This window comes from Bos taurus, chromosome 7, assembly GCF_002263795.3.
Source record: "Bos taurus isolate L1 Dominette 01449 registration number 42190680 breed Hereford chromosome 7, ARS-UCD2.0, whole genome shotgun sequence".
NCBI classification, from domain to species: Eukaryota; Metazoa; Chordata; class Mammalia; order Artiodactyla; family Bovidae; genus Bos; species Bos taurus.
In genome coordinates this window covers 72,049,600-72,071,928 of record NC_037334.1, presented here as the reverse complement: position 1 = coordinate 72,071,928, position 22,329 = coordinate 72,049,600, and the positions used below count along the sequence as shown (strand labels likewise).

The 22,329-nt window shown below is 43.9% G+C and overlaps 1 non-coding gene across 1 annotated transcript; it reads right to left on the bottom strand.

Annotated features, from left to right (window-relative positions):
* Positions 1-282: 282 nt before the first annotated feature.
* On the bottom strand, positions 283-381 carry MIR146A (microRNA mir-146a). The gene has a single exon (NR_031031.1). It is a non-coding gene; the product is annotated as a microRNA mir-146a (primary transcript).
* Positions 382-22,329: the final 21,948 nt, after the last annotated feature.

Sequence of the window (22,329 nt, the reverse complement as noted above, 5' to 3'; positions counted from 1 at the left end):
AGCATGGAAAGCACTTAGTACAGTACCTGGAATGTCATAAGTAATCAATAAATATAAACTAGTAAAAGCAGCAGCAGCAAGAATGACTTGCCTAGAGCATCCACTTAGCTAGTTGGAACACTGCTCAGCTAGAATCCAAGTCTTCTCACAGTTAAATGAGAGCTCCTCCCGTGAACCCTCCCTCACTATTCCTTCAGAGCCTGAGACTTGGCCCTTATGTCTCCAGTCTTCCAAGTTCTCCAGCCGACCTTGGATTTGTTCTCTCCAACATCTCTCGAATCTAGGATGATAGAGATATCCCAGCTAAAGAACTAAACTTCACAGGTCTGACACTGACACAACCTATGGAATTCAGTTCTCAAAGCTGAGGATACACATGGGCTTTCCAGAGTCTGGCACAAAGACCCCTCATCACGGTCCGGGTCCATCCCAACCCTGTAATACACAAAAGAGAAAAGTCAGGTCAACCCAGAGCTGCCGCTTCCCTAGACCACGTCTAGTTCTGGCACTTGTGAGTCCTAACCACCTGGGGGATGTGCTTCACAGACAGTATTAGTCATTCAGTTGTGCCTGATTCTGTGACCCCATGGACTATAGCCTGCCAGGCTCCTCTGTCCATGAAATTCTCCAGCCAAGAATACTGGAGTGGGTAGCCATTCACTTCTCCAGGGGATCTTCCCAACTCAGGGACTGAACCCGGGCCTCCTGTATTGCAGACAGATTCTTTACCATCTGAGTACCAGGGAAGCCCACCTCTCAGACATGCATATCATTAAACATGGTAGCTGGGCTTTCCTGCCTTCTGGTCCTCCCACACGCTCTTCCCCTGCCTGGAAAACTCTTCCCTTTCTCCACCAATTCATCCTCAGGTTCTCACCTTCAATGTCACTGCCTCAGAGAGACCATCTCTGGCAGAAACTGCTAATTGTTTACCCTACATCTCTTCTCCCCTCCTTCTGAATAATAGGATCTCCAAGGTTATAACAGAGCCCCTAAGGGCACATGACATCTGGCATATGACTTCCTTTCCCAGCCTCACGTGATTAAGCCTTGGATAAGAGCAGAAATGAAGAGCGTTCCAGGGCCCCCTCCGTCTCTTAGTGTTGGACTATAGACAGGGTGGAGAATCACCATGGACCATGCAGATGAGGACAGCGTCCCTCTCTGGGGAAAGGCAGGGAACACACCAGGAGATCCCTGAAACTGTGGGCTTCCGTACAAGGCCCAGACTGCTTACACCTCTGCTACTGTATGAATGAGAATTCAACATCTACCTTGCTTGCTAAGTCGCTTCAGTCGAGTCTGAGTCTTTGCAACCACATGGACTGTAGCCCACCAAGGCCCCTCTGCCCATGGGATTTTCCAGGCACGAATTCGGGAGTGGGTTGCCATTTCCTCCCTCATGGGATCTTCCCAACCCAAGGATCAAACTTGTGTCTCTTTCTTTTTTTTTTTTTTAAACTTTACAATATTGTATTAGTTTTGCCACATATCGAAATGAATCCACCACAGGTATACATGTGTTCCCCATCCTGAACCCTCCTCCCCCCTCCCTCCCCATACCATCCCTCTGGGTCGTCCCAGTGCACCAGCCCCAAGCATCCAGTATCGTGCATCGAACCTGGACTGGCAACTTGTTTCATATATGATATTATACATGTTTCAATGCCATTCTCCCAAATCTTCCCACCCTCTCCCTCTCCAACAGAGTCCATAAGACTGTTCTATACATCAGTGTCTCTTTTGCTGTCTCGTACACAGGGTTATTGTTACCATCTTTCTAAATTCCATATATATGCGTTAGTATACTGTATTGGTGTTTTTCTTTCTGACTTACTTCACTCTGTATAATAGGTTCCAGTTTCATCCACCTCATTAGAACTGATTCAAATGTATTCTTTTTAATGGCTGAGTAATACTCCATTGTGTATATGTACCATATTCCTGCACTGGCAGGCAAGTTCTTTGCCACTAGCACCACCTGGGAAGCCCCTTCTACCTGGCTTAAGCCACTATTATTTGAGGATCTCTGTTGGAACACTTGAATGTTATAGTTTTCCAAATACCTCTTCCTTAACCCCTAGTAACTCCTGCTAGTCTCTGTCGTAAGATTTGGCTCTTTCCCTTCATAGTATTTACCAAAACTGACTAACTACAAAACTTTTTGTATGGCAATTTAATTTAAAATTTAAGCAATATTTATCTCCCCAACAAGATTATGTTCACCACAGTGGCAGACCTCATGCTAGGGTTTTTTAAAGTATATGTAATAGTTTTATTGAGATACAATCCACATATCATACTATCTTCCTATTTAAAGTGTACAACTTGGTTTTTAGTATATTGAGTTATGTAACTATCAACATAATCAATTTTAAAATATTCTCTTCAAACAATCCAAATGGATTGTTTCTACTCTTCACCTATTATGAATAATACTTCTGTGAACATCTGTGTAAAAGCATATGTGTAGACCTATATTTCCATTTCTCTTGGGTATACCCCTAGGAATAGAATTGCCGGGTCATTCGGTAACTCTATTCCAGACTGTTTTCCAGTGTCGTTGCACCATTTTACAACACTACCAACAGCGTGTGAGGGCTTAAATTTCTCCACATCCTCCACCAAGACTTGTCATTATCTTTCTTTTGATTATAGCCATGCTACTGGGTGTGAAGTGATATCTCATTGTGGTTTTGATTTGCATTTGCCTGATGACTAATGATGTGGAGCCTCTTTTCATGTGTTTACTGGCCATCTGCATGCCTTCTTTGGAGAAAAGTCTTTTCAGATCCTTTACCAAGTTCTTAATTTGGCTGTTTTTCTTTTTATTACTGAGTTGTAAGAGTGCTTTATATGTTCTGGATACAAGTCCCATGCATATAATTTGTAAATATTTTCTCCACTCTATGGGTTCTTTCAACTTTTTTGACGCATGTGCGTCTGTTTTCCATAACATTATTTCCAGCTTCAAGCATAATGTATAGTTCATGTACGCACTGCAGTGATTTGGGAGAAAGGAAAGAAAGGGAGGAAGGGAGGAACTTTTAGGGACCATGTGGTTTAATGTCCCTGTTTTACAGATGGGGAAACTGAAAGCCTTGAGACATTAAGATGCTGCACAATGAGATAACAAAAACAAGGAGCTAGAAGTTAGACCTGGGTTCTATTCCCAGCTTGTGAGAACTAAGCAGGTCACATAATCTCTCTGCACATCAGAGAACTCCTCCTTCCAAGCAGGTACCGGAAGGAACAAAGTGAACGAATGCCTAAGAAAGCACTGCTTGAACATGAGTTATAACTCTTGAGACCCAAGATCAAATCGCTAAATCAGTCAAGTCAGAAAAAGGTGGAAGATGGCCCGATTTCTGGTCCAGGGTGCATGCTGGGGCATTATAATGCATTCTTCAGATTGTTGCTGATTCCCGTCATTAACTGGGGTATCTTCTGGTTCAACATAGGGAAGTCTCTATCCAGAATCACTCAAATTCTGAGTCTTTCTACTCACTGAGCGTCCCAGACAAGATGTGATGCTTCTACTAAGTATAGTCCCTGAGCAAGGATTGTGTCTCATTCACTGAGGAATCCTCAGTACCAAATACTGCGCCAGGCACATGGCAGATGCACAGAAGCACTGTTTAGTGAATGAGCAGCTGAATGAACGAATGAGCACATGTAGCATGAACCTCTGTCCCACAACCTTAATGAAGCAGATGGGGATGAATTTTTATGGGGTAGAAGGATTCTGAGGTAGTATCTGGGCATAGCTAGGAGCTGTAAAGCACAATAATTGGTAGCATGCTCTGGTGTTTGGTGACCAGGTTCTAATCCCAGCTCTGCCACTGGCCAGCTTGGAGACCCGGGGCACATTACTGACCACTCTGGGACTGTTTCCTCATCTGACTAGGAGGATAATAGACCCACCTCACTGAGTTGTTGTGGGAGTAAGCAACACGATGTAGAACACAGGGCTTGACTTGCAGTAAATACTCAAGTAATATGAGCTTTCCATCAGAATCAGGAATGAATGATGTGACAGATGAACCAAGTCTGCCACGAGTGCAAAGAGGGAAAGAGGCAGCCACATATTTTGATCTCTACTTAAATGTACATCTGTTTATATCTATCACCCATGCCTTCCACTCCTGTTCCATGCCAGGCTTCATGCTCTGCTCATCCATGGCCCTAAGCCAAGGCTCCAGGCATTTTTCATTCTGGTTGGATCCACACAATTTGGTGATTACTATATAAACACCATGCATTGCTCACACTGCAGCATCCGTTCTGCTTACTGTAAACAATCCACTTGGCACTCACTTCCCCCGGGGGGTGTGGAAAGCCTTCTCTACCATCCTCAACTCAACCTGTCACACTTAAAATTCAATGTCATGCACAATGCAAATACCCAGATTTGAGAAGCTCCACTGATTCACTGCTTCAGTAAATCTCACTTCCTCCCTTTTTTATGAAGGAAAACCAAGAACATGGAAGGGGAAAGGGGGATACCCTTACTGCAAAAAGCTCCAACTTAAATGACTCTGAGATATAAGAGCAACACTGGAATCTAACGGGAGGTGCGGAGGCACACAACGTGAAAACCACCGAGCACCAACCAACTGCTTGCCAGACCCACACAAGGCACTTCACATGCAAATGGGTAGGAAGCAGATACTGTTGCCTTCTCCACTTTACAAAAAAAAAAAGAAGAAGAACTTGAGGAGGGAGAGGAAGAGAAAGGGAAAGAGGATAAAGGCTAAGCTGCTAAAACCCTCACCCTAGTACACACACACATAACAACAATTGTAACCATTCTGCCCCACTGGCTGCCTCTTGGAAAAGGTTCCTTCCCTAAAGCAACGTAAAGATTAGGTAAGGTGGTGATGTATATAGATAAAAAATAAGTAACTGTAGAAGTGAAGTGAAGTCACTCAGTCGTGTCCAACTCGTTGCGACCCCATGGACTGTAGCCTATCAGGCTCCTCCGTCCATGGGATTTTCCAGGCAAGAGTGCTGGAGTGGATTGCCATTTCCTTCTCCAGGGGATCTTCCCGACCCAGGAATCGAACCCGGGTCTCCTGCACTGCAGGCAGATGCTTTACTGTCTGAGCCACCAGGGAAGCCCTAACTGTAGAAGGCAATATGTAATATATGCTAAGATAGGTCATGGATATATTGCACAACATGGGTAATACAGCTAATATTTTGTAATAACTGTAAATGGAAAGCAGTCTTTAAAAATGTATAAAATTTTAAAATTTTTAATTAAAATTTTTTAAAAAATAGGAAGTCCCTGACAGTTCTGTTGTTGGCACTCCACGTGGCCACTGCAGGGCGCACAGGTTCATTCCTAGTCAGGGAACTAAGATCCTGCATGCTGTGTGGAGCAGCCAAAAGGAAAAAAAAAAGAAGAAGAAATGTATATGCTAATCCTGGCACCAACAAGAAGGACCTTGAGCTGGTAGAAAGAAGCCCTCACAATAGGAGCGGTTCCCAGGAAGGCTCCCCTCACAATCGACCTTGTGTCCATAAATGGAACCCAGTACCTGGGCTAGACCTTGGCTTACCTGCCTCCTCTTTCTTTCTCACCCTCCCTTCCAACTTTCTGCAAAACCTGTGAGTTCCACCTTCAGAGCACACAGGAGCCTTGCCTCTCTCTCTCTCACCCACACCATCACCTCCCACTGAGGACCTGGCAACAGCCTCCTCGCTGGGCCCCCGATTCCACTCCTGCCCCTGCTGCCCATCCTCCAAACGGTGGCTGGGAAGAGCCACTCCAAAGGCAAACCAGCTCAGCCACTGCCCTGCATAAAGCTTCCAAATTCTCTCAAAGCAACACCCAGTCCCCCTAGCACAGTGTATAAGGCCTGTGTGATCTGGTCCCTGTCCCATCTCCAGCCTCATCTCCCGCCATCTTTCCCTCACTCATCCATTCCTCCCCACCTGGCCTCCTTGCTGTTTCCAGTTCCTTCATGCTGCTGCCTTTTCCTGGGATGTTCTTCCCCCTTCTTCCAGAGTCTTCTTAAGTGTCACCTTGTCTGAGTCACCAGAACACCTCCCCTCACCTAAAAACAAAACCATACACACACCCACACTCACCCCCCAAGGACTCTAGGTCTATGCCTGCTCTTTTTTTCTTTACAGAATTTCTTACTATTTGAAAGTTACAGCTACTTATTTGTCTATTGCCTGCCCCACAAGAATGAAAGTTCCAGGAGGAGAGGCACCTCGACCAGAATAATGCCTGACAAGGAGCAGGTCAGTTCTCTACCTTTTTTTTCATGATCATCTCTCAAAAGAGCCTTTTTAGAGATTTTTCCTAATCATCTCCACTATGAAATTTTAATACCATAGATAAGTCATATATCTGTTCATGTACTGTATGTATATCTGTGCTTTATATACAAAAGGAATGAAGCTGTTCACCTCCCACAGACCAATTTTTGTGCCTTTGGTGGGTGATAGTTCCCCTGTTGGGAATGCAGAGAACAGGTACTTGCTAAATATTTGTAGAACAGATAAATCGCCTGAGGTGGACAGCAGGCTGAAAGACAGACATTATTCAAGGTATCAAGTTCAGGTCAGGAAATTCCCAGCGACCTCCCCACCCAACCCTCCAATCTGCAAAGTGAGTACATCCTGTCAAGTGGTGTCTGGTGACTATGTGGTATTTTTCTAATTCAGGTTTTCAGCTGTTTAAAAACAAAAAAACAAAAAAAAAACCCTAATCTTATTTTGCATCCCAACTCTTACCATTATTTTGGATGCTTAAATTCACTATTCCTTCACCTCAACCCCAGGCATGCTTTAAAACCCAGATAAGCGCCACCTACCCCCAATTCATGCACAATACATTCTTCATCCATAAACCTTCACTGGTTTCTATGTTAGCCAGACTCTGGAGATGAAAAGACAATTATGATCCAAATCCTGCCCTCTGGCAGCTTTATGCATGTGAGGGTAGGCAAGATGTTTAGTATAATACAACATACCAAGTGCTCCCATACGAGGAGGGACAAAGTGCTTTGAAAGGACAGTGGAATCTCTCCATCTACATCCAGCTATCCATTCGTCCATCACTCATTCACAGAGCACCTGCTATGTCACGATCTGGAGCACGATGCTAGGGGTTCAGCAGGGAACAAGACGAGCGTGGTTGCTGCTCTGGTCTTCCTGGAGATGACCAAACAACAGGAGAGACTGAGGTCTTACTGATAATCTCACAAAACAAGTGAGCTCAAATGTGAGAAACACTATCAGTGGAAAAGTAGACGATCCTATCAAGTACCTGGTAGTTAGGAAAAAGTGACATTTAAGGAGAAATCCTGAAGGATGAATAGGCTGTGTTCGGGAGTCCAAGCAGAGGGAACAGAATGTTCTGACACTGTAAGACAGGACAGGAGTAGGCACACAAGTGGGGACTGAGAGGGACCCCTCTCCTGGGGAGGGTACTGAGACCAGGGATGATAAGGTCATCCCAGAGGTGACGGAGGCCCAGGCAGCCAAGATCCAGTTCGTATCACCCTTTCTTAGGAATTAGGGAAAAACAGAAGCAGCATAGAAATGATGTGATCCTGACTGCATTTTTTAAAACATTCTGGCCAGATGCGATGAACAAGTGGAGGAAGGGCATGAAATAGTCCTGTTTAGCCATCATCTGATCATGCAATGATCCTGTGGGTTCTTGTATCCATCAGTGCATGTTTGTGAGACCGAAATTCTCAAAAATAGGTGTCTATTGCACATGATATACAATTCGAAAACATTTCTTGGGTAATTATTCTGTGATAACAAACTCTATGTCTTTCTTATAACGAACAACTCCTTGCCTCTGCCCTCTGAAAGATTCCCTCCTGTCCCCAACTGTCCCGCACCCTCTGCCACTGTTACATTCTGGTTCTGAAGACCACCACACCTTTCAGATAACCTCCTCACAAGCTCTCTGAACATACACTGCATCGCCCGGACAGGGGACATCGGAGTCAGCCAGACCCTTCAACCTCTGGTTCTTCAGAGCCTGTATCACCAGTGAGGCAGGAGTTCACACCTGCGCTGCTGAAGAAGGCCAGAGTGAACTTCAACTACACAGCTAGAACCATTTCTCAGCCGAAATGGAGAACAGGACAGAGCAACTCAGCAAAGTAATTGCCTGCTATTTACCAGGACGTACTCTGCGCTGTGAGATAGTTTATCAACTTCATGAGATCTGCAGTCAGAACACACTGAAACAAAAGAATAATATGAAGGCCTTTTAACCACTGACTGCATTTATCAACACTCCTGTTCTACCCATTATTAGCACTTCCCCAGGACAGAACCAAGGGGAAAAATCTGAAGTTGTATGAAATCAATAAAAACCTGAATTCTCCAGGTACACAAGACAGAATTCTGTTGTATAACTCTGTTGGGTAAATGTATGCAATTTATCCTGTGGAAGGAAACCCACACCTGACCTGGTCTTGATGTGTTATGCTAGATGAACTATTCATTTCTGTTTCCAAGAATTCATGCCCTTCTCCATCATGCATTTCCCCTACTCTTTGAGGGAAAAATTAAAACTAACCCAAATGTTGTCATAAATATGATCTTGCCCCCCAAAATTACCACCATGGCACCCTGCTCTGGCTATATACAGTTAGAATATAGGAATGAGTGTCTAGCATGTGAGACTTTGAGGAGAGCTACTAACTAATCTAGTATAACTTTGCAAACCTAAAATCCTTTCAAATTTAAATGAATCCTGGTCTTCCAGTCGTTTCCAAAAGGTTTAAAGGAGAGGCATCCAAATTGCTTTATATGTTCTCCACTAAAAAAATATCCCTTACATAGCACTTAATTTTTTTTAAAACAGTCTGCATAATTGTCCTGTTTAGGTCTCCACACACAGCCTTAGAAGGAAAGCTGGAGCAGACATGGCCATAGTAAAGAAATAGGGTCAACAAATCTTTGCCAGGAAGAAACTGCAGGGTTATTCTCCAGGGTTAAACTTCGTCAGCCCTTTGTATAAAACAAAATCCTCTTATAAACAGGTGGCAAGTTCTTGTGAACGGAAGACTTAATAAAACACAACTCACAAAACAACTGATTGTGGCCAATGTATGGGAAGGGGGTCAAGGAGGCACCTCGAGGCTCTGGGGCCCAGTGGGCCAGGAATTAGACAGAGATTACTGCATAATAGGCCTAAATCTGCAGAAACTGATGGCTGGATTCACTCAGCAGAAGCCAGCAATACCGCTCTCTCTGGTAGTCCAGCTTATCCACTTCAAAGGAAATTGTTTCCTATTAAGGAGGGGGAGGTGATGGGGGAGGGGGGTTCCAAGTTTCCTGTCCTGTTTCCAATGGCCTTGACCGGCTCTCCCTCTGTGCATAGCCTCTGCCATATCCAGGGTCCATGCCTTTGTGGTTACTAAGGTTCCAGTTTCTGGGGATTTCTCTGACTCTCTCCCACTTCCCCAGGCTAGCATGCTCACCTGCAGAAACACAAATTTCCAGGGCATTAAACTCTGTGGATGCACGAAATGTAGAATTTGACCTGCCAGGGGTACTCCCTGCCCCTGGCACAATGACTGGTTCACAGAGGATACTCAAATAAATGATAACTATAACAATTACCATAACAGCTAAGATATATTAAGTGCTTATTATGTGCCACGGGGCTAAATGAAATATTTTACGTAAAATTCACAGCAAAGCTGTGAGGTAGGTTCTATCATCAATGTCATTTTAAAGATGGGAAAAAGTTCAAATGACTTACCAAAGGCCACACAGTCAGCAAGTTAAGGAATTGGGATTTCAACCTAATCATTCTGATTCTTGAACCCAGGTCCCCTACAGCCCAGTTGCTCAGGCTAAGTGAATTAACCAAGTTTCACCAAAGCCAGCAAACTAAAGAGCCCCACCTGGCCTACACACTCCAGCTCGAGCCAGAGCAGTCCTCTCCTCTTCAAACCATTCCTGGTTTCACTAGAGGAAGTGAGCCTTTTAGACAAGGGTAGAAACAGCTCACACCCACCACGTCAGCCAGATTTTCTTAAGACACTAGAAATAATCATCCCCATGAAAGGGGTTCTTGGATAAGCTTCATAGCAAACATGGTTTTACAAAAGGGAAAAAAAGCCCTCTGGGTGACAAAGTCACATGAATGGGTGAACGACAAGTCTTCCATCCAGCCCTCTCTGAACTGCAAGACGATTGGTGTGTTTCAACAGTAAATAACACAGGGTTCCCAAAGACACCAAGTGAGTGAATCAAGCAAATCCTCAATCTTCTCCTCATCCCAGATTTCTCTTTTCCCAGTGGCATTATCATCTTACTTAGAAAATCCTTTCTGGGCCCTTCTGCTCTACAGAGCAAGACTGTCACTTAAAAGCCTGTTTACTAACTGGAATTGCTCTTCTGTGGCTGCAAATAAAAACCACGGGCAGCTGGGACAAGTTTATCATGGGAGCTGATTAATTAGCAGTTACAGAGCCCTGAAAATCGAATTCCATTTCATTAACACAGATATGTAACTTTGGAGTGAACATTGTTATGATTTAAACACATTTGTTCCATGGTGGGGAAGCTATTGAGGTAGTAGAAAAATGGGAAGTCTGTCTGTTTATTTGAAGTGTGAGAAAAGATGAAGGGGTTTTTTAATAATAGCATCAATAATAGCTAACACTGAGCTAGGATCTGTCCCACCTGTGTCTGTATTGAGTGCTTATGTGTACCTGCCTGATTGGGCCTCAGGACCATCCTAGGAGACAAACACCATTATTGCTTGCATTTTACACAGGATGAAATAGAGGCCCACGGCTACTGAAAGGTGGAGCCAGGGTTAACACTCAGGCAGGTAGAACCAGACTGGTGGTTCTCAATTGGGATGACAGTGGGCATGGACGTTGGCCTCCAGGAGTACGTGCAGTGTCTGCACATAATTTTGATTGTCATGAGTAGTCTGGGCTGCTAAAGGAATCTGGTAGACAGAGACCAGGGATGCTGCTAAGCATCCTACAATGCACAGGACAGTCCCCAAAGCAAAGAATTTTATCAGTCCCAAAATATAGATGGTACTGGGGAGGAGAAATCCTACTCCAGAGCCTCATCCACGTCTCTGAGGGCTATGCTCAGGAAACAGGGCTTCCTATACAAGAGGCAGGTCTCCAGCAGTGACCCCTTCCCTACGTACTAGAGAGGTACACGTGCTCCTTCCTGGCCAGTCACCTCGGCAGCAGCAACACCCATACACAAGGCTAATGCTACCATCCTTGCCTGAGGTCTGGATGTGACCTCTTGAAAGCCTATGAGATTTCAGATTCCCTATCAAGAGCTATGAACTCTCTAGAAATAATACTAATTAAACATATGCCGTTTGGGGCAGAAATAGCCAAAGCATCAGTAGAATGAAAGTAAGATTTTAAAAAGACATCTGTGTATATGTGCGAATTTAGAGCCACGTGAAAATATCCTTTCAAATCAAAAAGCAGCTGAGAGAGGTTTACCAGAATGTGCTATACTCTCTATGCAACTTGTCTACACAGCCAAAACTACCCTAAAGTTAAAAGTTTATTGAAAAAAAAAAAAAAAACAGCAGAGGGGAAAACTGGTTATCTATAGAGGAAAATATTAACATCAGACCTAACACTTTATGAAAATACACTTCAACTGGATGAAAAAGTTAACTGCAAATAAACAATGTGATAACAATTTAAACTATAAAAGTTTCATAAGTAAATATAAGAATAAATCTTTATAGCCTTCACTTGAGAAAGGCCTTTCTAAACAAGGCACGTGGACTTCCTTGGTGGTCCAGTGGTCAAGAATCTACCTTGCAGTGCAGGGACATGGGTTCAATCCCTGGTCCAGGAAGATACTACATGCTGTGGGGCAAGTAAACCCATGCATGTACCACAACTACTGAGCCTACACTCTAGAACCCCCACTCCTCAAGGGAAGCTACCTCAAGGAGAAGCCCACGCGCTGCAATGAAGAGTAGCCCTGGCTCGCCCCAACTAGAGAAAGCCCACACACAGCAGTGAAGAGCCAGCACAGCCATAAATAAATAAAAAAATTTTTAAGGCAACTAAACCAGCAAGGGAAAGACTGGCAGGTTTGAGACCACCTAGGTGGCCAAACACTAGGTGGCCAAACACTTGCACACTGAAGACAGGAGTATCAGTTCAGTAGAGAAGGAAATCAGAATTGCTTTTAACAGCTTTCCTCTGGGAGAAATTTCACAGCCAAAGCTCTGAATCTCCGATTACAGAAGTCAAAGCGAAAGGGCCAGGGCGGACTCCTGCTGGCATTTCTCTCTAACGAGCTTTAGATTTAGAAGGGAAATTCTCTTTCCTGGTGTCTTGGGGCTGGAGGAAGTCTCTGGCAAGCAGATGGAGTGTTAGTGAAGCATAGGTGCAACGCTAGAGCCTAAGTCTCAGCTTTGAGAGAACAAGGGGCTCTTTCCTTGCTATTTTAATATCCAAGTTGATCTGGGTGACAGTTCCTCGAGCAGTGGTCACAACCATTACAGGCCAGGCAACCTCTGGTCCCTGCACACGAGGCCCCGGCCAGAAGGGTGGCACTGCCTACGTCTCCCTGTGCCTCAGGAGACAAAGCTGGGATAACTTTTCAGCTATACACCCCAAACTCTGGTTTTCGTTTCCCCTGCGGAGAAGGCAATGGCAGCCCACTCCAGTACTCCTGCCTGGGAAATCCCATCGACAGAGGAGCCTGGTGGGCTGCAGTCCATGGGGTCGTGAAGAACCTAACACGACTGAGCACCTTCACTTTCACTTTTCACTTTCCTGAATTGGAGAAGGAAACGGCAACCCACTCCAGTGTTCTTGCCCGGAGAATCCCAGGGACAGAGGAGCCTGGTGGGCTGCCGTCTATGGGGTCGCACAGAGTTAGATGCGACTGAAGCGATTTAGCAGCAGCAGCGATCTGTGCAGTTTTGTGCCTACAGGTCCAAGAAATACTACAAATCCAAGATGGTCATTTTTTCAGCATGACCTATATCTCCAATAAGAAATATATCCAAATAATCATGATCTTATAAGATACAAATTTCTGGCAGAGTAAAGGACCTAAGAAAAATCTGTATAAAGAGATAGGGAAGCTTTCTGCCACTCTTTGATAGTATAACCATCCGTTTGCATTTTCTCCATATCTTTTAAGAATCAAAGACATTTTCCAAGAGAAATAACAACAAATATCATGCAAAACTCTGTATCACAGCCGATCTGGACTGGAAAAAAATCAGAGGATCTGAGTTGGAGTCATTCCTGGGCAGTGGGGCCCTGGGTAGGATGTTTGCACTCTGCGTCTCAATGAGAAAAATGGATATAATTCATTCATTCAACAAATATTTAATAAGCTCCCACTATGTGCCAATTCTACTGTCTTTACTAATCTTACAGATAAGGAGAATTACATAAAGGACTCATTAAAATGCTTTTGCAAATTGTAAAAATACTTCTTTCAGTCATCATTAACATAAAAAGAATGTCTTGTTGTTGTTACTGTTATTAAGACTGAGACCAGGACCAAAATAAGGAACTTTGGCCAGATTGTATTCAGAACAACCAGAGGGAGGAATCACCATTTGAATTTTTAAAAGCGCTCTTAAGAGCCACACCCAAGCCTATAAAATGCTGACAGTCAGGAAAAAAAAAAAAAAAGCATTGGCTACAGATTTATCCCAAAGAAGGTAAGACTCCACCAAGTTTCTACAGGGTCTTTGGAAAAAATGGGATGATAGGAATTCAGAGATTAGAGGCTGACCAAGAAACATCAGAGGCCTTCCAGTCAGCACTGCACTCCATCCCATGCCTGGGCCTGGTGAGGTCCTGAAGAAAAGACTCCAACTCCACACAGCCCACGTGCTACCAACCCAAGCAACTCCAAACTATCTGAACAAACCCCAAAGTCAAGGTTTCTCCTTTCTTCTCCCTCGGTGAACTCCACCAGGAAGAGTTATTGCTTATCTGTTCTGAGAAGTGCAATGCCTAAGGACAGCAAGGTGATTTTTATTAAACAAAGGAAGAGAAATCTGTTCTATTCAAAAGCCCATAGTTTACAACACAGGGGCAAATGTCAGCAGTGCAGGGCAATCAGAAGAGTTTGGGGCAAAGCTGAGGGGAATTCTGGGCAGGCAAGTGAAATAATGGACTCTGATTGCAAAAGTCCCAAAAGACAAGAAAATGCAATCATACAGTAATTAAGCCTTCAGGAAAGAAAAGCTACACTATTTGCCCCCATTAAAGTCAGGTTCAGCATGTAAAAATTAAAAAAAAAAAAAGATTATTTCCAAAAAAGAAAACTCTTAAAGACTGAATGAGATCCAACATTATTTAACAACCTAAATGGGAAAAGAATCTGAAAAAGAATAGATACATCTATGTGTGTAACTGAATCACTATGCCATACACCTGAAACTAACCTGACTTTGTTACTTAACCATACTTCAGTATAAAATTAAAAGATTATAAAAATTAAAAAAAAGATTGTATGAGATCAAAAATAGGAACAAAACTGACAAAATGGTCATAATTCCTCACTGTGTAGCCCCCAAGTTACACCATATGTACTGTGCAATATTTCCATGCTATTTTCACTACAAAAAAAAGCTTATGACTTGCTAAATAGAGGCTACAGTCTACAATTCCAGGGTTTAAAGCATATTATTTTATCATCCCTATGGATTCTATACCATTTCCAGGCCCCATCCCACCTCACCCTGAAAATAACCAAAGGTTAAAAATATTTTCCTTGTGAAACTGGAGCCACATCTTAACTAAAGCACTGGAAATCTCTCCAAGCCCCTGACATTTTTGTATTTATAGACCATGACATAAGTCTCACCTACTTTAACTCATAGTGTCATTCAATATGCCTTAAACATCTTGATTATATCTTTAATGTGCCATTTACTCTGCAATAACCCACTGTACAAAAGCCAGCTGCCTTTCAGACAGAAGATAAGTACATAATAAATCAGCTTGCAATCATTCTTTTTTCCAGCTCATACTCACAGAGAGCTCCTAAAATTTCATTTTACTTTATCTTTCCAATTCAGCGGCTGTTCTCGCCCTCCTCATTCTGCTACTCGCTCCTGTGCGTCCAGCCCACCCGCCCTTTGGCCCATCTCCTGGCCCAGGTGTTACCAACTCCACTCGGCTCTGCTGCCGCCGTCCAAGGAAGGATGAGGGCTGTCAAGAGTCTTGGAGCAAGAGCATCTTTCTAGAGAAAGGCTCTTGCTCGCAGGGGCAGAGGAAGGCACGCAGGGGCCTATTTGCATATGCTTTTATTCCATTTCCACACCCTGCACGCTAACGCTCTCTGGAAAGTCCCTTCTCGAATCCCTCCTCGGCGCAGAGAGGGGGGAAGAGGCTGGGCCGGAATGGAAGGTTCCAGCCTGGCAGGGTCAGCCTCTCCCCGGGGAATAGCCTCAACCTGCCTCCCGCTGCCCGCTGGGTCTGGACCCTCGGGTGGGGGCCTGGGACCCTCTCCCTGCGCGCGATGCGAGCCGACGACGGCCCGGGCCTGCGCGCTCCGGGGAGTTCTGAGCGCGATGCTCTAGCTCTGCTCCAGCCTCCCCCGAGGAAGTTCTGGTCAGGCGCTCGGTCCCGGGCTTCCTGTCTGTACTCTCCGCAGCCCCGCGGGGAAATCCCGAGAGATTTATCCGCTGCCCAACGAGCCTGTCGGCTTTTCAAGTATATGCAGGTTGAGTTTCGGTACAAACCTCAATTTAACGTTAACCATAAATAAGTAAATAAATACCATATGTGCAAGGCATTCGTTTTAAAAAGAAAGAAGAAAGCAAAGAGAAGCAGCCTTTGGGGTCAGGATCGGGCAGAAAGCTCCTTTCCTTGCTGCAGGTATACAAGGCCTGGATCGGTTTGAACAAATAGATGCTTTGAAATGTAAACTGGCTGCTTGAAGTGAGCGCTGATCTAGCAGGCAGTAGACCCAGAAATGTTCTTCCGAGTACTGTTCTCTGAAACGTGGACGTACAGAGCCGTTTCACTCAGCTAATAGCAATAATCGCTCCATTTTAATTGATTCTTACTATGCACCGGGCATCCTACTCAAATGTTTCACAGGCAAGATCGTTCCTAATCCCACAGCAGCCTGGCAGGGAGCCAGTAAAATAAACCCCATCGTACTGATAAGGGAATTTTATCTCCCAGGCCAGGGCAACTTGCCCAAAGTCACACAATTAGTAACTCCTGCCAGGGGTACCCTATCCTTTTTCCAAGCTGGAAAAGCCTTCCTAAACCTTTGGAATATGCCATTGTAAATGAAGATTCCCAGACAAAATAACTACCCTTCCCTACACTGGGAATTTACCCATGGACAGAAAGGAGCCAATTTAAAGCTGTTTGCTTCCAAGTATAGTTAGTCATTTCCCTGACCTCACCAAGGTGTTCATTGCTCACTTGCTGGGCTCCCAAAAGCTTTGTTTGAACTTCTATTATAGGTAACTTTTTAAAAAGCAAGTATTTATTGAGTGCTCATTACATGCAAGGCACTGTACATACATACAGATTCTTGTTCAATTCTCCCAACCATGCCAAAACGCAGATCCTATTATCCCCAGATTATAAATGGGGTAACTGAGGCTCAGAGAGGTTATAAACTTGCCCAAGGTCACACAGCCAAAAATGAGCAGAGCCAGGGTTTGAACTGAGGTTCGCTCTCCTCAGAGCTCTGAACCCCAGGTGCTGCATCCCACTGCCACTTAAGGGAGCCAACACCAAAACTCTGTGCTTCTGTGAGATTCTCTCTGGTGAAAAAGGAGTTCCGTGGGAGGAGGGGCCTGCTGCTGCTAAGTCGCTTCAGTCGTGTCCGACTCTGTGCGACCCCAGAGATGGCAGCCCACCAGGCTTCCCCGTCCCTGGGGATTCTCCAGGCAAGAACACTGGAGTGGGTTGCCATTTCCTTCTCCAGATCTATTTGTGAAGCTTTTATAAAAGGTTTAGAGCTGTATCATGTCAATTAGTGACAACCTTGTTTAAAGAACCATTTAGGCCCATTAACTGGAGCTTAATGCAAATGGATAAACAGAAGAAACCCAGGCCTGGCTGGTTTCTGCTAACAAGTTCATTACCCTGTTCGTCAGTTAACTTGACTTCTGGGTCTGCATTAAGTCTCCATTGGTATGGTTTTCTAGAAACCAAGACGTGTATGGACAGAGCCAGGATTTAAATACTATATGCCACCAGCTGGGTCTTCCCTGGTGGTTGGGTGGTAAAGAATCCACCTGCCAATACGGGAGACACAGGTTCAATCCCTAGGTCAGGAAAACCCCCTAGAGAAGGAAATGGCAACCCACTCTAGTATTCTTGCCTGGGAAATCCCATGGGCAGAGGAGCCTGGCTGGCTGTAATCTATAGGGTTGCAGAGAGTCTGACATGACTTAGCAACTAAAACAATATGCCACCAGCTGTGTGTACCTCACATACAAACCCTAAATTTGAGCCAAGTTTTTATGGATAATATAAGAATTTAGCCTCCTTTTGTAATCAAAATTGATATCATTTTTATTTTATCTTGTGGGAGGGGTGACCTTACATACAATTTATGGAATTTATATGCCAGGCAAAGTTCCAGGCACTTTAGCTACATTCTCATTTAATGCACATAAAATAGATGTTACCATCCCCATCCTACAGATTGAGAATTTACAGATGACTGAGGCTCAAAGAGGTTTCATCACTTCCCAGAGTTACAGACCCAGGAAGGTGATGCTGGGAGGAGAGGAATTTTTGAGTGAGTATGAATCTCCTGGGTGACAAGAACACTGCCTTTCCTGATTTGGAGCCCCAATCTAACTAAATCCTGTGCTATTCTTTCCAGGTGCTCACAAACACAAAAATTGATAGGATTACGGGGCTGCAGCTCTTTTCTACCCAGTTACTTGGGAGGCAAAGGGTACAATATCAAATGAAAAAATTTGATCCCTGCGTTGTTTTAAATCCAAGCAGGGCCACGTTTCCTTTTGAATAATTCACTCACCCATCCCCCACTTTCTAAATATTACATATAAGGCAGCCCTTGATTTTTCACAATACTGTGTTAACTAAAACTAATGTTGGGTTAACGTTCATAAATTCATACAACGTTCTGATGTTATGCTGAGGAGGCATTTAATTGTTATTAACATTGGTTTTGTAGGATTCTTTTTGAATTTTGGAGCCATTGAGTTCTTCCCGCATGAGCCTTGGAAAAGGACAGATAGGTAGTGTCCAGAGACTCTGATATGTTACCTGGGTCCATGTTTAAGAGATAGCTTTGCTCCATGATTCATGATACACTTACAAGAAGCCTGAGAACCTTGCCACTCTCCACCTTAAATATCACAGTGTGGGTTCAGGGGTACAAAAAGGTCAGACTGGAAAGATGACCTCAAACGTGCCCCTGACTGCTTTGGGGACATCTCTACCTAAGTTCTTTGGCCCTCAGACCCTGTGATTTGGTACTAGGAAACTGTGACATAGATGGCTATGAAAAATACCCCCAAGTGTCACGATGATGCTTGTGTTTCCAGCCCACTGGGTTGCTGAGATGTTTGGGGTTCTTGAACCCAGGAAATCCCCAAATAAGACAGGCTCTGTAAGGGTGAGGGTTAGAGCTGGTGCCTCAAACAGCTTATAGTTCAGCTGGAGCCCAGAATGAGGATTCAATTCATCCTCCCCTCTGCAGGGCCAAGGGAAGATTAGCTATGCCTAGTGGACTGCCTCTATCCAAAGGAAAACCCCATGTCACCAAGTGCCCTTCTGCTTGGGTCCCACCTACAGAGCATGTGAGCAGCAGCAGGCCTCCACTCTGCCACATCCCAGCTTCCCCTCCCTCCGCCATATCACAGGACTGTCCAGCATGCATGCTTGGTCCAACGTTTTTCACGTTTCATTTGTGCACGACTCGTCTCTCCAACTTGACACCCTTCAAGACAACAAGGAGTAGTACAGAGAGCCAGACGTTAAACTCCAGCTGAGAAAAACTAAGCTTATTGATTTCTAATATAATTGGGAATAACTCCTATCTCACAGGGGTGTGTTAAAGCTTAAATTTCTTTTTAAAAAAGCAGTTAAGTGTCAAATATAATACATAATCCTTGGCAGGCCCTGAAAATGACAGAGTAAAAAGATCACCTATTAAATAACTTTGTATTTCTTGAGTGGCCTTTCCCCAAGCTAGACCTCGAGAGAGGTAGTGCCCAATGAAGAGATGATACTACACTGTGACGGAAACAGGCAGGAAAATAATAAGGATGCCAGCTGTGTTCCTGCATTCTGAGAGGTTGCTCCTGAGCCTGAAAGCCATGCACCTTCAAGGTGGAAACAACACAGTGGGCCTGAACGAGTGAAACAGCATCCTTATCTCTGGATGTGGAAGACTGAATAAAACTGTCTTAACATCAAAACACTGGCAGCAAGTCTGTCAAAAATAGTGTGAAATAGATAGCTAGTGGGAAGCTGCTATATAACACAGGGAGCCCAGCCCAGCGTTCTGTGACGACCTAGAAGGGTGGGATGGGGGAATAGGAGGGAAACTCCAGAGGAAGGGGCTATATATGAATACATACTTACAGCTGATTCATGTTGAGCAGCAGAAACAACACAACACTGTAAGACAATTATCCTCCAACAAAATTTTTAAAAATAGGGAGTTGGCTAAATAAATTATGGTGTATCTACCAAAGAGTTGTATCCACTCTATTTAAAATGATGCTAAAGAATGCTTCATTGCAGCTTTCAAGATCTTCTAGATATTTTTAAAAGGGAAATAACACTATAAAATACATGTTGTCATGTAATTCCTATTTAAAAAAAAAAGTGAAAGCAACACACCAAGAAAAGTAATGTACAAAACGGAGATGTAACTATGTGAGATGTTCATTAAATTTTCTCATCTGTGCTTCTACATTTAAAAAATAATTCAAGTGTATTGCTTTTACAAAAAGAGGGAAAGTGTTTGAGAGAGAGAGAGAAAGGAAGAAAAGGGAGGAGGAGGAGAAAGAAAAAAGGAAAGGAGGTCAGCAAGCAGGGGTTCATAAACACCCTCCTACCAAGCTACATCTCTACGAATCTTTCTGCTCTGCTTTCTTCAAAACCTCTGCTGAGGAAAAACACCAGCCGTGCTGCTACTGATGCTAGTAAAAGATTCTAGATAAAAGCCCAGGAACATATATCCCATGCATTAACAGAGAATAAACATTTACAGATCAAAGATAAATGCAATTTAACAGTAATTTTAAGCAAAAAAAATACTTTGTCTTTCCTATATGCTCCTAAAAGTATGATGGGACCCTGAAAATAACCAAAAGCTTTCAACTAAGCAGAATGATCCAGAACAAGTTGTAATATAATCTTCTTCAAAAAGCATCCTGAGAAAAAATACAGTTCATAGAAAATAGTATTAGGGAAGTGATTTTGCAGAGCAGAACTACTTGAGATCACAACTGGGTCTGGTTAAAAAAAAAACTATGGTGTAACGTTGAAGCAGTGGATCCAGAACCAGATTGCCTACATTGAATTCATGTCACTTTTCAAGAAGGCAACTTCATTTCATTTGGTCTCTGTTGCCTCATCCTGGGGATAGAAATAAATAGCAGTCCTTCATAGGGTTTTCATTAGCACTAAGTGAGTTTGATGCATATAAAATGTCTACAACTATAGTCAACATACAGTAGGTACTCCAAACATACCTAATTGAAGATTCTACTAGGCACTTACTATATACTGGCTGCCTAGCATCCATTTCCCTTCCAAACATGCCTTTGTGAAATCACTGCTCCCCTGTTCTCATCCCTTCTATTTTGAATGGAATTGATCCTACTCTCCCTTTCAAATGTGGTTGCTGATTGACTTAAACCACTCTTCTGAACAATGAAGATTGGTTCAGGAAAGGGCAGATGACCCTATTCAGGCCAATGAAAGAGAAGCAATTCTGAGACTCAATGTTGTTGTTCAGTCACTAAGTCATGTCCGACTCCTTGCGACCCCAAGGACTGCAGTATGCCAGACCTCCCTGTCCCTCGCTATCTCCTGGAGTTTGAACAAGTTTATGTCCACTGAGTCAGTGATGCTATCCAACCACCTGCCTTCAATCTTTCCCAACATTGGGGAGACTCAGCCCAGAATCTCTAAAAGAGACCCTCTCTCCCCACCTGGAAGATGTAGTCTATGGATATGGGTCTGCAGCAGACATTTAGTGACCATAACGGGAGTCTGGAGCTGCCAGAAGGCCTCATGTAAGAGCTGGAAATTAAGCCATCATTAAAAAAGCTCTTGATGATATCACTGGAGTCCCTGGATTGGTGCTTACCTTAGGCTAGCCCTACTACTAAATAGAAAATGAAGATCATGGCATCTGGTCCCATCACTTCATGGGAAATAGATTGGGAAACAGTGGAAACAGTGTCAGACTATTTTTGGGGGGCTCCAAAATCACTGCAGATGGTGACTGCAGCCATGAAATTAAAAGACGCTTACTCCTTGGAAGAAAAGTTATGACCAACCTAGATAGCATATTCAAAAGCAGAGACATTACTTTGGCAACAAAGGTCCGTCTAGTCAAGGGTATGGTTTTTCCAGTGGTCATGTATGGATGTGACAGTTGGGCTGTGAAGAAAGCTGAGCACCAAAGAATTGATGGTTTTGAACTGTGGTGTTGGAGAAGACTCTTGAGAGTCCCTAGGACTGCAAGGAGATCCAACCAGTCCATTTTGAAGAGATCAGCCCTGGGTGTTCTTTGGAAGGAATGATGCTAAAGCTGAAACTCCAGTACTTTGGCCACCTCATGCGAAGAGTTGACTCATTGGAAAAGACTCTGATGCTGGGAGGGATTGAGGGCAGGAGGAGAAGGGGACGACAGAGGATGAGATGGCTGGATGGCATCACTGACTCGATGGACGTGAGTCTGAGTGAACTCCGGGAGTTGGTGATGGACAGGGAGTCCTGGCGTGCTGTGATTCATGGGGTCGCAAAGAGTCGGACATGACTAAGCGACTGAACTACTAAACAACTCAATTATGTGAAGCAATAAACTGTGTATTACTTAAGCCAGTTTCCTTTGGCTTTCTGTAGCTTGCACACAAGAAGGACTAATCAATTCCTTTTTCTGAGATTAACAGTCCTTTGCATTTTTTTCCCTGGAACCATGTTCCAGGCATTCTCTACATCAATTAAATTTAATTGAGTCTCAGGCTATCATTCTACGAAGAAAATGAAAGAAAACAAGACTTCAGCTTCCTTGATCCTTTCCTACCTCAACTATTTCAACCCACCCCAATTTCCAAGGTACCTTCCAAAACCAACAACATGACTTGAAAAATGGTCCAGGTACTGG